A 9864-nucleotide genomic window follows, 5' to 3' on the forward strand; every position below is an offset into this window, starting at 1 on the left:
AAGTCAAGGGTTAAGATTCCCTTACCGGTCATCTTTATTTTAAAAAATTAAAAATAAATAAAATAAAATATAGGGTGTAGTTTTGCTTGTTGAACTTCATAAAAATGTCTCATTACATATGTAGTCTTCTGAGACTAGCTTTATTCACTCAACATTCCGGCACTAAGATTTATCCACACTCACTTATCTTCAGTTTTGTGAACAAGCCTGCATTGATTGAACATTCTTTTACTTTTCATGATGCTCATGTACAAGAGTTTCTCCAGGGTGTATACAAGGAGTGGAATTGCTCTGTCACAGGATATGTAAATGTACAACTTTACAAGATGGTGTCAAATTGTTTTCCAATGTGGTTGTACCAATTTACATTCTCAGTGGCAATGCATGCAAGTTTCTTTGACTCACAAATTTTCCAAAACTCAGATTGGCAAACTTCTCAATTTTTCCAATCTAGTGGGTGTAAAATGAGGTCTTAATTGCTTTGCCCTGATTACTGATGAGGTTGATCACATTTATTCACCTTTTGTGTTTCCTCTTATGTGAAATGCCCATTCAAGTTTTTTTTTTTTCCCACTCTTGTATGGGGTTGTCTTTGTCTTGGACATACAGGCGTTCTTTCTAAACTCTGGATGTTAGTCTTTCGTCAGTTATGTGTGTTGCTATCACATCCCACATTGTGGCTTGACTCTTTGCTTTCTTTATGGCGTCCTTTCATGAACAGAAGTTTTTAACATTAATGCAAACTTAACCATCTTTTCCTTTATGGTTAGGGCATACTGTGTCTTGGTTAAGAAATCCTTATCTATCCCAAAATAATAAAGATATTGTCCTACATTTTTTAAAAACTTTTTAAATTTTGATTTTCACATTTAAACCGTTAATCCATTGGAGATTTATATGGATGTATGGTGTGAGGTAGGAATACAATTTCACATTTTTCTATATGGATAGCCAATTATAACACTACCACTTACTGAAAAGTTCCTCCCCCACCACTGATTTGCATCACCTCCTCCATCACAGATCAAATATCCATATATATGCAGGTCTGTTTCTAGGCTCACTAATCCGTTCCATTAGTCAATTTTCTATCCCTGCAGGATAGCTTCATAAAAAGTCTTGATAGGGCAACTTCTTCTGTCTTTTTCTTCTTTTAGAGTGTCTTGGTTACTGTGCCTTTGTTCTCCTACTTAAATCTTAGTATTGATTTGTCAAGTCTCCTGAAAAAATAAATGAGATTTGGATTAGAATTGTTTTGAATTTGGGGACAACTAACATTTTTTATTATATTGATTCTTCCTATCCATTAATATGGCACATTTCTCATTTATCCTTTAAATGTTTTAAATGAATTTCATTATTTTCTCCATATAAATTTTTGTAATATTTCTTAGATTTATTCCTAGGTACCTTAGAATTTCTATTGTAATGATATATATATTAACAGCTTTACTGACATATAACCCATATATCATACAATTCACTTATTTAGTGTACGACTGAGTGGCTTTTAGTATACTCACTAGTTAATTGTCTTAACTAGGGGCTGGATGTCTCTTGGGAGACTTCTTTAGCTGTGACCAGGAATGAGACAAAGGAGACTACTCCCAGACAAGGACGCTGATGAACACCTTTGTCTCACTGGACATCTACTCCTTCTATGCCATGGTGAAGGAAGCATTTGTCTCAGTGGAGTTCTTCATGGAGATGGCTCATCTAGGTGAGTATGATCTTGATCTGAGTCTCTGATACCATCTATGTCAAGGAGGAGGGGAGCGAGAACATTTCAGCGATCTTTACTTGGAATGGGATGGTATTCTTGGTTGGGCCTTCTCTCTTTTCTTTTTTGGAATTTTTTTCTAGAGGTTTAGGCTCTGTCTTAGTCCGTTTGTGCTGCTATAACAGAAAACCTGAGACTGGGCAATTTACAAAGAACAGAAATTTATTTTCTCAGTTTTGGAGGCTGGGAAGTTCAAGATGAAGGTCCCAGCATCTGGTGTCTAGTGAGGGTCTTCTTGCTGCTTGCTCACATGGCAAAAGAGTGGAAGGAGCAAGTTACTTCCAAAAGCCCCTAATTCGTTCATAAGGGCAGAGCTTTTATGACTTAATGACTTCTTAAAGGCCCTACATCTTAATCCTATCACATTAGCAATACCTGAACTTCGAAGGGGACACATTCAAACCATAGCAGGCTCTGATACAGGTTCAGGCTTGGGAAATTTTAGGATGTCACTAGTAGAAGGGGCCTCTTGAACTGACAGTTCTTATACTTTCACTGAAGGTTCTGGGTGCTTTTTTCCTTCTTTTCAGGAGCAGGGGAAGGACTCCAAGCTCTTGGTTCTATAGTGGGGAGTTGGAGAATGGTTGAGTTTTTTCTCTCTCCTAACAGGAGAAAAGCCCCTTCTAGGGGAAGGAGATGTAGATTTGCATCTTCTTGGTCTTCAAGACACTTCTCTTTTTCTCTCCTGCTTTCTTTTTCTTCTTTACTCTTCTTATCTTTGTCTTCATCTCGTGATGCCAATTTTTCTTGTTCATTCTCTGTTTTACATCTTCTTTCTTCATTTCCACAAAGCAGAAGGGATCCCAGCAATGTTTTCTTGGGCACTTAACAGCAGGGCCATAGTCTTCCCATAAATTCTCTAGCATTTTTTCCATTCAAAAACCCAGTCAGAGGGCCAGCCCATGGCTCACTTGGGAGAGTGTGGTGCTGATAACACCAAGGCCACAGGTTCAGATCCCTATATATGGATGACTGATTAGCTCACTTGGGAGAGCATGGTGCTGACACCACCAAGTCAAAGGTTAAGATCCCCTTACCAGTCATTTAAAAAAAAAAACCCAGTCAGGTTGATTTGCATCATTTTGGAGTCTGGATTCTTCACTTCCAGCTGGTTGAATATAAACTCAATCACAACCTCATCTCCAAACCCAAGGATTTCTGTTACTCATTTTGTTATCCAATGTTTTATAACCTCCAAATTTACTTTGCTTGTGTTTACCCTTTTTTCTATGCATTCTGCACATTTCAGCTGCTTCAGTGGCTTCTTCTGTTTGCTGCTGAATGATTATCTTGTTCTGCACCTGTTCCCTTGGGGCTTCCCTCAGGACCCCAAAGGGACTTCCTTCTCATGGCCCCACTTGGCCTCTGGACCCTGAAGTCCAGGCCAGGCAGTTAGTGGCCCATTCCTGCCACTGTTTTCCTGCTACTGTCACAGCTGCACAGGATGTACAACTAAGAGGAGGAGATTCTACAGGGGTGCAGAGGTCAGCACAGGGGGAGCAACCACCCAGCACTGGGGATCCTCAGGATCTTCTTAGCCTCCCCTCTGGCTGCCCTGTTCCAAGTTTAGGCCTCCTGCCAGGCCTTACCAAAGAGCCCCTCTGAATCAGCATTTTTTAAAGACAAATTTTCAGGGCAGTTTTAGCTTCAGAGCAAAACTGAGAAGAAGCAGAGATTTCCCACAAGCCTCTTTCCCCCACACATGTACAAGCTCCCCCATTTTCCAACATCCGGCACCAGAGTGGTACACTGGTTACAAGTGACTAACTTACAATGGTACATTGGTTACAATTGATGAACCTACCCCAAGTCCACAGGTTACAGTAGAGTTCACTCTTGGGCATTCCATGGGTTTGGATAAATCTATAATGGCATGCATCCAGCATTATAGTATCACAGAGTATTTTCACCGCTCCATGACACAATATTTTTAAACCATGAGTTTCACTCCAATATTAGGGAAGAAATTAGCTTTTTTTAGTGTTAAAGCCCCCCAAAAATTTAGGTTTGATATCTTTTTTAAAGAAAACTATTCAAATTGCTCTTTTCCTTATCTAACATATAGGGTTAGATATGGTTTTATGTCATATGAAGTCAAAGAAATATAGACATCGATGGAGAGTGACAGCATGACACAGTCTGAAGACAACTTCCCATCTTCTTGACCTTTGCTTTATTCATTTCAATAAACGCAAGATCTAAACAACACTTTAGACCAATTGGACTTGGCAGATATCTACAGAACATTCCATCCAACAACGTCAGAATATTCATTCTTCTCATCAGCACATGGATCATTCTCCAGGATAGATCACATGTTAGGTCACAGAGCAAGTCTCAACAAATTCAAAAAAATTGGAATTATCCCATGTATTTTTTCAAACCACAATGAATTAAAATTAGAAATCAATAACAAACGAAATTCTGGAAACTATACAAACACATGGAAATTAAACAGCATTCTACTTAATGACATATGGGTACAAGAAGAAATCAAACAGGAAATCAAAAAACTTCTTGAAACTAATGAAAACAATGACACATCATACCAAAACCTGTGGGATACTGCAAAAGCAGTACTGAGGGGGAAATTTATCGCATTAAATGCTTACTTCAGAAGAATGGAAAGATGGCAAGTGAACAACCTAATACTTCATCTTAAAGAACTAGAAAAACAAGAACAATCCAAACCCAAAGTTAGCAGATGGAAAGAAATCATTAAGATCAGAGCAGAAATTAATGAAATTGAAACCCAAAAAACAACACAAAAGATCAATGAATCAAAAAGTTGTTTTTTTGAAAAGATAAATAAAATTGACAAACCATTAGCATGGCTAACTAAAAAAAGAGAAGACCCAAATAACAAAAATTAGAAATGAAAAAGGTGATATTACAACTGATACGTCTGAAACACAAGGAATCATTTGAGACTACTATAAACAACTATATGCCAACAAATTTGAATATCTGGAGGAAATGGGTAAATTTTTGGACACACACAAACTACCAAAACTGAACAGACCAATAAGAATAAAAGAGATTGAAACTGTTATCAGAAGGCTCCCAACGAAGAAAAGCCCAGGACCAGATGGATTCATAGCAGAATTCTACCAAACATTCAAAGAGGAATTGATACCAATTCTCTACAAACTATTCCAAAAAATTGAAACAGAGGCAATTCTCGCAAACTCATTCTATGAAGCAAACATCACCCTGATACAAAAACCAGGTAAATATACAACTAAAAAAAGAAAACTACAGGCCAATATCCTTGATGAATATAGATGCAAAAATCCTCAATAAAATACTAGCTAACAGAATACAGCAACACACATGCAAAATTATACACCATGATCAAGTGGGATTCATCCCAGGGATGCAAGGTTGTTTCAACATACACAAATCAATAAATGTGATACACCATATCAATAAAATCAAACACAAGGACCATATGATCATCTCTATAGATGCTGAAAAAGCATTTGATAAAATTCAACATTCATCCATGACAAAGACTCTCTATAAGTTAGGTATAGAGGGAAAGTATCTCAACATAATTAAAGCCATATATGATTACCCACTGCCAGTATCATCTTGAATGGGGAAAGGCTGAATGCTTTTCCTTTAAGAACAGGAACTAGAAAGGGATGCCCACTCTCACCACTCCTACTCAACATAGTGTTGGAAGTACTAGCCAAAGTGATCAGAGAAGAGAAGGAAATAAAGGGCATCCAGATTGGAAAAGATGAAGTCAAACTGTCCCAGTTTGCAGATGGCATGATCCTATATATTGAACAGCCTAAAGCCTCTACAAAAACCTCTTGGAGTTGATAAATGATTTCAGCAAAGTAGCAGGATACAAAATCAACACACAAAAATCAGTAGCATTTCTATTCTCCAATACTGAACATGCAGAATGAGAAATCAAGAAAGCTTGCCCGTTTACAATAGTCACCAAAAAAATAAAATACTTAGAAATAGAGTTAACCAAGGATGTGAAAAATCTGTATAATGAGAACTACAAACCACTGCTGAGAGAAATTAAAGAGGATACAAGAAGATGGAAAGATATCCCATGCTCTTGGATTGGAAGAATCAACATAGTGAAAATGTCCATACTACCCAAAGTGATATACAAATTCAATGCAATCCCCATCAAAATTCCAATGACATTTTTCTCAGAAATGGAAAAAACTATCCAGACATTTATATGGAATAACAAAAGACAATGCATAGCCAAAGCAATTCTGAGCAAAAAAAATAAAGCAGGAGGCATAACACTATCTGACTTTAAACTATATTACAAAGCTATAATAATCAAAACAGCATGGTACTGGCATAAAACCATACAAACTGATCAATGGAATAGAATAGAGAATCCAGAAATCAACCCACACACATACAGCCATGTGATCTTTGACAAAGGCACCAAGCCTATACACTGGGGAAGAGACTGCCTCTTCAGCAAATGGTGCTGGGATAACTGGATATCCATATGCAGGAGAATGAAACTAGACCCATACTTCTCACCATATACTAAAATCAACTCAAAATGGATTAAAGAATTAAATATACACCCTGAAACAATAAAACTTCTTAAAGAAAACATGGAGAAACACTTCAGGAAGTAGGACTGGACACAGACTTTATGACTACGACCCCAAAAGAATAGGCAACCAAAGGAAAAATAAACAAATGGGATTATATCAAACTGAAGAGCTTCTGCACAGCAAAAGAAACAATTAACAGAGCTAAAAGACAACCTACAGAGTGGGAGAAAATATTTGCAAAATATACATCTGAGAAAGGATTAATATCCAGAATATACAAGGAACTCAAACAACTTTACAAGAAAAAAACAAGCAACCCAATTAAAAAATGGGCACAAGAGCTAAGTAGGCATTTCTCTAAGGAAGATATCCAAATGGCCAACAGACATATGAAAAAATGTTCAACATCACTCAGCATCCGGGAAATGCAAATCAAAACTACACTGAGATACCATCTCACCCCAGTTAGGATGGCTAAAATCCAAAAGACTATGAACGATAAATGCTGGCGAGGCTGCGGAGAAAAAGGAACTCTCATACATTGTTGGTGGGACTGCAGAATGGTGCAGCCTCTATGGAAAATGGTATGGAGGTTCCTCAAACAATTGCAGACAGATCTACCATATGACCCAGCTATCCCACTGCTGGGAATATACCCAGAGGAATGGAAATCATTAAGTCGAAGGTATACCTGTTCCCCAATGTTCATCGCAGCACTCTTTACAATAGCCAAGAGTTGGAACCAGCCCAAATGTCCATCATCAGATGAGTGGATACGGAAAATGTGGTACATCTACACAATGGAATACTACTCAGCTATAAAAACGAATGAAATACTGCCATTTGCAACAACATGGATGGACCTTGAGAGAATTATATTAAGTGAAACAAGTCAGGCACAGAAAGAGAAATACCACATGTTCTCACTTATTGGTGGGAGCTAAAAATTAATATATAAATTCACACACACACACACACACACACACACACACACACACACACACACAAAAAAAAAAAAAAAAAAACCGGGGGGGGGGAAGAAGATATATCAACCACAATTATTTGAAGTTGATACGACAAGCAAACAGAAAGGACATTGTTGGGGGGGAGGGGGGAGGGAGAAGGGAGGGAGGTTTTGGTGATGGGGAGCAATAATCAGCCAAAATGTATATCGACAAAATAAAATTTAAAAAATTTAAAAAATAAAATAAATAAATTATTTTTACCAGCCACAAAAAAAAAAAGAGTTGGAACCAGCCCAAATGTCCATCATCAGATGAGTGGATAAGGAAAATGTGGTATATCTACAGAATCTACTCTGTTATAAAAAAGAATGAAATACTGCCATTTGCAATAACATGGATGGATCTAGAGAGAATTAAGTGAAACAAGTCCGGCACAGAAAGAGAAATATCACATGTTTTCACTTATTTCTGGGAGCTAAAAATTAATAAATAAATACACAAACAACTGGGGGGGAGGGAAGAAGACACAACAATTACTGTTCCTTGAAGTTGATAACACAAGCGAATAGATATGAGGTTGTTGGGAGGGAGGGGGGAGAGGAAGGAGGGAGGGAGGTTTCAGTAATGGGCCACAATAATCAACCACATTGTATACTGACAAAATAAAATAAAATTTTAAAATTAAATAAAAAATAAAATTGGACTTTAAAAATTTTTAAATAAAATTTAAAAGCCAAAAAAAAAAAAAAAAAAAAAACCCCAAAAAACAACCCTCAGTAACAGTCCATCCGGAATTCACGCTGTTATGATTTTGATGTATATCCTCGTCTTTTTTCTATGCACATGCGTATATGTACACACACAGCTTGTCTCTTTGTAGAAAGAGATGAGATTACTGAGCCAGACAGACCTAAATTCAGATCCGGCCTTGTCACTTTGTGTGGCCTTTGGCAAGATTAATGGGTTGTAAAATGCAACTCTTCCAGTTGTCCCGGGTCGTGTCCCAGACTCCGCGGCAGAACCCAGTACCCGGCACTGCACCTGCCCCGGAAGGCAGAAAGCTCCGCACGGGACGCGCCAAGAGGCCAGGCGGGGAGGAGGACTCAGTTTCTGATCTGTGCAATCAAGTCCGGGGTTGGGGGCTGGGGGCTGGGGGAAGGCAGCCTTCCTTCCCGCCCGGTTCGGACGACCTGAGGTGTAAGCATCCAGGACGTGGGGGCACCGGGCCACGGACGAAGGCGACCCCGACGCCCTGGGTTTCCAGCCTTCACGCCTCACCCCCCCCCCCAGGTCCCAATTTTGGGAGAAACTAAATAGAAATACTGATTGAGATCTTTCTATGTGCTAAATACATTATTATCTCTTTAAAGCCTCCTGGAAGCCCTGTGGGATAGCTACTATTATTACCTCCATTTTACAGATGAGGAAACTGAGTCTTGGTGGTTCCTGAGTACCAAAGGAGATGGGCTTATTGAAAAGTCCTGAGTTCAGCGGGGAGCAAGCAGAAAACGACTTTTTTCCTCCCCTGTCATTTCAAACCCCCCCACTCTCTTCTGCTTCTAATTTCTCATTGCTTCGTATTGGTTTCTAACTGGAATATGTATCATTTAAAAGCTATTGATGAGATTTAAAATAATGTACTGTGATAATATTTTACACATAACATTTTCCACAGACGCTAGTGAATATTTTCTTTTTATCTCCCACAGCCTCTGATTAGTCTACCTTCTCCCCTCCTGGGCCCCAGCCCACCACTACACAGATCTCTGAACTGGCCCTTCCATCTGCTTCTTCCCAGCTTCATTAAGTCTTTACTGAGAACAACAGGGGTGGGGGAACCCAGTACTCTGGGTATAGGCATAGAATATTCTTTCCAAAGTACATGTTACTGTTATAGCAGGACCCCCCATATTTGATCATATTTGATCCTTTTCCCTTAGGGCTGGAGCAGGCCTCAGCCTTGGAGAAAGTTTACAAGGCAAACTTGCTGGCTGAATTCCCAGAACTAGGAGTAGTCTTGTCTAGCAGAACATGAGATAAGGGTAAAGGCTAGCTTAGCATGCATTTCTCTGAGTTCGCTTTTTTCCCATGGTTATTTGATATTTTGAACCTTGGTTACTCGGCAGGATGACATTACTACATTACTTACATAAGCGTGGAGCTGTTTTCAGACAATCTGAAGCTGCAGCCTCGCTATGAGGCACATGGTATCCAGACCCTGAGAAGCCAAGGAAGACATCAATCAAGCTATGCAGATTTCGCCATGAGCCAATCAAAATCCAACAAACTCCTGAGGCCCCCTACTCTTAAGTTTACACTATAAATGCTTACGACTCTAAGCCTTTGAGAAGTTCAGCTACAGAATTAGTTCTCCTTGGTTAGTGCCCTCCAATAAATGCTAATCTTTCCTACTGCAAATCTTGGTGCACAGATTTATTGGCTGGACTGGACGTGGGTGGGAGAACTCCTTTCTGTTCAAGAACATTACCAGGACATTGATCTGGCATGATTACTGAGATGCAGTCAAAATGCAACCTTATTGTCATTATTACTATTCTGTCTTCCCACT

The 9864-nt window shown here is 38.9% G+C and overlaps 1 pseudogene; it reads right to left on the bottom strand.

Moving 5' to 3' along the window:
* Positions 1-1570: 1570 nt before the first annotated feature.
* On the bottom strand, positions 1571-3130 carry LOC134381669 (serine/arginine repetitive matrix protein 1-like; annotated as a pseudogene).
* Positions 3131-9864: the final 6734 nt, after the last annotated feature.

Source organism: Cynocephalus volans, chromosome 7, assembly GCF_027409185.1.
Source record: "Cynocephalus volans isolate mCynVol1 chromosome 7, mCynVol1.pri, whole genome shotgun sequence".
NCBI lineage: Eukaryota > Metazoa > Chordata > Mammalia > Dermoptera > Cynocephalidae > Cynocephalus > Cynocephalus volans.